This window comes from Sinocyclocheilus anshuiensis, unplaced genomic scaffold (genome assembly GCF_001515605.1).
Source record: "Sinocyclocheilus anshuiensis isolate Anshui unplaced genomic scaffold, SAMN03320099.WGS_v1.1 scaffold79, whole genome shotgun sequence".
NCBI lineage: Eukaryota > Metazoa > Chordata > Actinopteri > Cypriniformes > Cyprinidae > Sinocyclocheilus > Sinocyclocheilus anshuiensis.
Window position 1 is genome coordinate 683,610 of NW_015548213.1, and position 6,000 is coordinate 689,609.

General features: G+C 34.3%; 1 protein-coding gene across 1 annotated transcript in view; it reads left to right on the plus strand.

Moving 5' to 3' along the window:
• pard3aa (par-3 family cell polarity regulator alpha, a) overlaps positions 1 to 6,000 on the plus strand; it is a 500,803-nt gene that overhangs the window by 276,160 nt on the left and 218,643 nt on the right. The window lies entirely within an intron of this gene.

Here is a 6,000-nt window from a genome sequence, read left to right on the forward strand (position 1 = left end):
GGAAAGCTGAAATAAGAAACAAGAGAGATGGCAAGAGTAGTGAAAGTGGAAAGAAGAGGAAAATGATGGGTAGTGAGAGATTGCAGGGGCCACTGAAGGAATCAGAGATTCTCTCTGACAGCCGGCGCTTTGCTACTGTCATACAGCAAATGCTGGAAAACAGAGGCCAGCAGTAAAATGAATAAGATCCATCACTGTCCGCTGCCCTGTGTGTGTGTGTGTGTGTGTGTGTGTGTGTGTGTGTACTCGATTATGTTTGGGAGAAGCACATTCTGTCTCTAGTCCTGTCCTGAATGTGAATCGATGTCCTACACTGTCAATCAAAAGCTCTGTCGTTCCAAAATACAGCAACTTAATTCGCTCATTAGTAATAGCAGGTGTTCATATGCAAAGTGTGGTTCTACTGCAAATACATTTTTATACATCTGAAATGTACACACATTGGGCCTCATTCATGAAACATTCGTAAATATAGGAGTAAATTCTGAGTAATTTGCGCGTAAAACGGACCTTCCTGAAAACTCTCCTCCGGATTCACAAACACTTCGTAAACTTCCGATTTGATAGTTTAACATGCGTATGTTAATGAATTCCAATCATTCGTAAATAGGGCGCTCGCACACGCTCATTCACAATTAGCATAATCCGCGCCTATGAATTACAGCTATGCAATTCGCGTGTCCAGGAACGCAGTGGAATATTCTGGACTATATTGCATAAATGCAAAAAAAAAGAGTAATAGATCATATGGCTAACAATAAATATTCAATAATGTCAGGTGCTCTTCTGAAAACGGCCAGCTGGTGGCGCTTGATAACACTTTGGTGGCACAGCGTTAGTTTATTTGTTTGCTGAGATGCTTTGGTTGCTATGATTAGGAATATCCACGGCAGTAACGTATTAATAATATCTCATTTTGAAGAATATTACTGAATATAAAAATGCAGTAACCAGCAATATTAACTTCTCTATTGTTGTTCAGTTGTTGTACAAGTAGGATGACTGCTGGGTGTAGTGTTTGTCCCGCCCCTCCTCCACTGATTGGACGGCTGGGTAAAAAGTGACAGCGACAAGCGCTGCGGTTTACCCAAAGCTAAACAGTTTATCAACCCTCAGCTACCAAAAAAAAAAAACGGAGCAAACAAACTTATTATACGAAAATAATATAATGGCAGTGCATCAAAATTCAGTGCCATCAGTTTGCCAAAAAGAACACAGAACGTTTTACGCACCATTTACACGTGGTAGGGAGCAGGTGTACATTTCTTTCGTACCAACTAACATTTTTAAAATACAAACATTTTCATGAATTCAAAAGTTTACGTCAGAACGGCTTTATGAACGATTTACACAAAAATTCGTTCTGCTCGTGTTTCATGAATGAGGCTCACTGGGTATGAACATATTAGAAGCGCATGTTTTATGAATCATTTTATGTTCGTACAATATTGAATTTTACTGGATTAATAGGTTGAATTTATTGTATTTAATAAGAAGTTAATGATTAAAAATGCTCAATGTCATTACATTTAACTTTTTTTATTCTGTTTTGTGAAGTTTCTGGTACTATATTCAACTCGTTTTGAGTTCATTCGTTCGTTCATCCATTCTACCAATGTCTAAACTTTCAAATTTTAGAATCATGTAATTATTGCTTAATCATATTTATATAGACACACGCTTTAAAACTTAAAAAAAAAAAAATCTTACAAATATACACACTTTTATATATTTTCAAGTTGTGCTTTTATTGTTAACTAAAACAAAAACTTAAAAAGCATAGTGTTAAATAAAATAAAGCAGAAATTAAATAGTATAGATAAAACCTTAGAAAATTAGAGACGAAACGGGTGATAAAACAGGTTTACATTGAAGTACTAAAGTAACTAAAACTGAAATAGATAACAAAAGCACGACAAAATAACTAAAATTAAAGTGAAAACTGAAAATATAAAAACAAAACCTAATTTGAAATATTAATATTTTAGTAGTATTTAAATAATATTAAAATAACACTGTTGTTGAGAAGTGTTTAGGGTAGGGATTCAGAAATGTCTATTTAATTGTAAAAAATAATTATATAAATATATTTATAAAGGTATTAAAATATCATTTTTTTTTTATGTTTCTAAAGCTGAGCGTACATATTACTTTTATATATTAGTTGCTGTCACTTTGTCAATATATGCTTCAATATATGATATATGCTTTTCACTATAAAACTATTAATCTAAACTTTGTGCGAATGCTAATGAGATGAGGCTGCATAGGCAGCTGTCTTCAGATACATATGATGCATCTTAAGATTTTAACATCTTAGAAGGGAGCATTATTTCTTCCAACCTTTTGTTTCTCAAGCACCTATGATGCTTTGAAATGCTGTCTAGGAAGGCATTTCATGATTTAAAGTTGTACAGTTTGTGCTTCTGACTGCAGGCTCGTAGACGGAACTGGGAAAGGCCTGCCATGGAGAGAGTGCCTGATTTTGTCACAATTACAGTAGATCCAAAGGCTCAAACTGTAAATGAAGGGTTTAATAATCAGCCGCTGACTTGAGTTGAAACGCTCTTGTCTGAAATGGGTTTCAAATTGAGAAGTGAAGCAGAGAATCTTGACTATCTCTCAGACCGCCTTTGGTAATTGAAGCGGTGATGTTCTTCGTAAGGGATTGTCGTGACCCAGATAATGATGTAATGTATTATTGGTCATTGCGTTTTCTTCTTCAGTTCAATAATTGAGGCTGAGCTTCAGAGAGGCGGCGATTCCAATCGATGGCTTTCGGTTTCTATTAATATAAGGTCATAGGTTCTCAGGCAATTAAAAGTCTTGCAGTCATTTGAATTCAATGAAAAAAATTTTTTAAATACTTTAAAACTTATTATGTTGCTCGACTTTGAGTTTTACCCCCGTCGCAGTAAAATTATGGGACAAAAGCAATATTCGTTTTAGTAAATTTTAAGCAGAAATGGAGCCTTCAGTATTTAACGCACTTCATATTCTTAATACTATTATACATGTTTGGTATGAAGTTATCAAAGTTCAGCAGAGTGTTCAAAGACAGCCTCTGAGGATTGTGGGTAATTGGAAGCGTATGTTGCTCTTCATAAAGGTTGGCATCTGAGCCTATCAGCACTGGATTATTGAAATGAGAAATTAATACATTTCCCCGGATTGAGTGTGTCCAATTAGTTTTCCATGCCTCTAGTGTGCTGTTAAACTGTCTGTGACACAGCGCTGTCATTACACTTCAGTCAGGAAGTGTTTGTGACATAAAGCTGTAAAAGTTCAATGTTACAGTGCAAAAATATCATTGAGCTAAAGCATATTTAGCTTTTTATTATATATTAATTATAGTTTTTGTATTATTTATGATTTTTGTAAATCAACAGTAAGAGATGTAACTGAGCTTGACATAATGAAACATAATGAGAACATGAGGAAATACATACAGTACTTGTTTGAATTATGTGGTTTACAAATACTTTTATGATGCCACTCTCATTTTTAAATGGCAAACATCACAGCAGATGCAGAAATTATTCAGTTTCATTTAAATGAATTAATTTCCTTTAACTTTGAATTTCAATAAAACAAAAATAGACAGAATTTTTGGTTAATAGAAAAAAAATGCCGAAATGTCTATACATGTACAGTATAAACATTAATAAATTATGTCTATATCGTCATAATATAGACATATAGACATAATAATTATGATGTAGACATAATAATAATAATAATAGACATATATAGACATATAGACATAATGATAGTCAAAATATAGACATAATGTAGACATATATAAAATTACATTATTATTATTATTATATTTTTTTATATTCATTTTATGAATATTACACATAATATTGCCATTCAAGTGCATTTTATGATATTTGGCCTCCTTTTTTGCTGTAAACAGCACTGTACATTTAATAACACAATGTATTTTATTGAAACTGGATTTTAATATTCAGTGTAAGTGTAAGTATTTTTTTCTTACGTTTTCCTGACTCTTAAGTGTGAATTTGCATGTAACACCCATCTTCATGCATATGCATGAGTTATGTCTGAAGAACTGTGAAGGGCCCTCTGGTCCACTGTTTTATTCACAGTTTCTTTGAGGATATTTACTTTTTTCTACAAAGAGAAATCAAAGTTATTGCGCAAAGCTGGAAATCCTTCAGGGAGCAGAGAAATGCACACGCTGTCCTCACTCGGAGATGCTCCGTTCTTTGAAAGTATGGGATTTGCATCAAGCCAAAGATAGTTTGATGTTTTACAAAAGTACTATTTAATATATCCTTAGAAGTGTTTCTCATTTCCTTCTATTTCCTCCTTGTTCAGATTTTGTGAACTTTGTAGATTAGTCTCAGAGGAGGTGTACAGTAACCTGGTAGATGTTTGATGCAGTCTGCTCTAATTGCCAACCAATGAAAGAGAGAAAAATGTAGAGTATAGCACAGCAGCTGAAGCCTGGTTTACACTATTTGAACAAGAAGTGAGTAAGCAAAGCAACAACATGCTTTTATACTGACAGTGTTTTTGCTGCGTAACCGAGCTGAGACTCTATTTTGTCGCTGGCAGATAAATTTACTTCGATAAATGTGCTTGAGAAGCATCACTGCATAAGATATTGAGACTTGTTTTTGGAGAATGTGTTTTTGATATAAATACTTTTTTTTGTCACTGAACTGTCTGATTTTTGCCCTTTTTATTTAAACCAAAAATAAAAATCTGCTGAAAATGTCCTCACCCTCAGGCCATCCAAGATGTACATGAGTTTGTTTCTTCATCAGATTTGGAGAAATGTGGCATTGCATCACTGTCTCTGCAGTGAATGGGTGCCGTCAGAATGAGAGTCCAAACAGCTGATAAAAACATCACAATAATCCACAAGTAATCCACAGCACTCCAGTCCATCAGTTAATGACTTGAAAAGCCAAAAACTGTTTGTAAGAAACAAATTTATCATTAAGATGTTTTAATTTCAAAACTTTGCTTCCAGCTAAAATACAAGTCTATAATCCATGATACTGCTTTCTCTATTGAAAAAGTCATCAGGTCTGAATCAGGAGAGAAATCTGCACAGATCAAGCACCGTTTACAAGCCAAAACAGCTCTAAACATATCTGTGGGTGAATTTTGATGTGAGAGACAACAGGAGATGGACTTTCTCACTGTAGGAAGCATTATTATGGATTATGGACTCATATTTTGGCCAGAAGCAATAATTTGAAGTAAAACATATCTTAATGATGGATTTGTTTCAGCTTTTGGGTTCTCCAGATGTTAACTGCTGGACTGGAGAGCTGTGGATTATTGTGATGTTTTTATCAGCTGTTTGGACTCTCATTCTGACGGCACCCATTCACTGCAGAGCATCCATTGCTGAAACACTGATGCAATGCTACATTTCTCCAAATCTGATGAAGAAACAAACGCATCCTAATCTTTGACAGCCTAAGGGTGACGGCACATTTTCAGCATTTTTTATTTATTTTTATTTTTGGGTGAAGTCTGTGTAAACAAGTGAAAAATCTGCCAGTACATCAAGACAAAGTATACTTTTATACTTGTATGTACCTTATATTATAAGATACAATATGGCTGTATTAAACTGTTAATATCTTATTCAGTGCTGTTTCTAATGTGAATGTATCGTTTTCAGTATGTTTAGTTCTGTTTAGTCCAGCAAAAATATCCATTTAAAACACATTAAGAAGTATTTTTTCAGTGCTGTAATCAGTTAATATGAGTGACAAAATAAGTACTCTCTGCTTTAGTGATTGCAATTTTAGACTCTAATTCATTAGCATTCTTATCAAACTGCATCTCAATTACGAAGAACAGTGCATCTCGATTTTTTTTTACTGCTAAAGTGCCTCCTGTGCATAAAAACAACGCATGTGGTTTGTGTCCACATGACGTTCATGAGAGCTGACATCAGGAAGGAAGTGCCATGCTGGCTACAGAAAACCGTCCTGCTGAAATGAGGGCCTG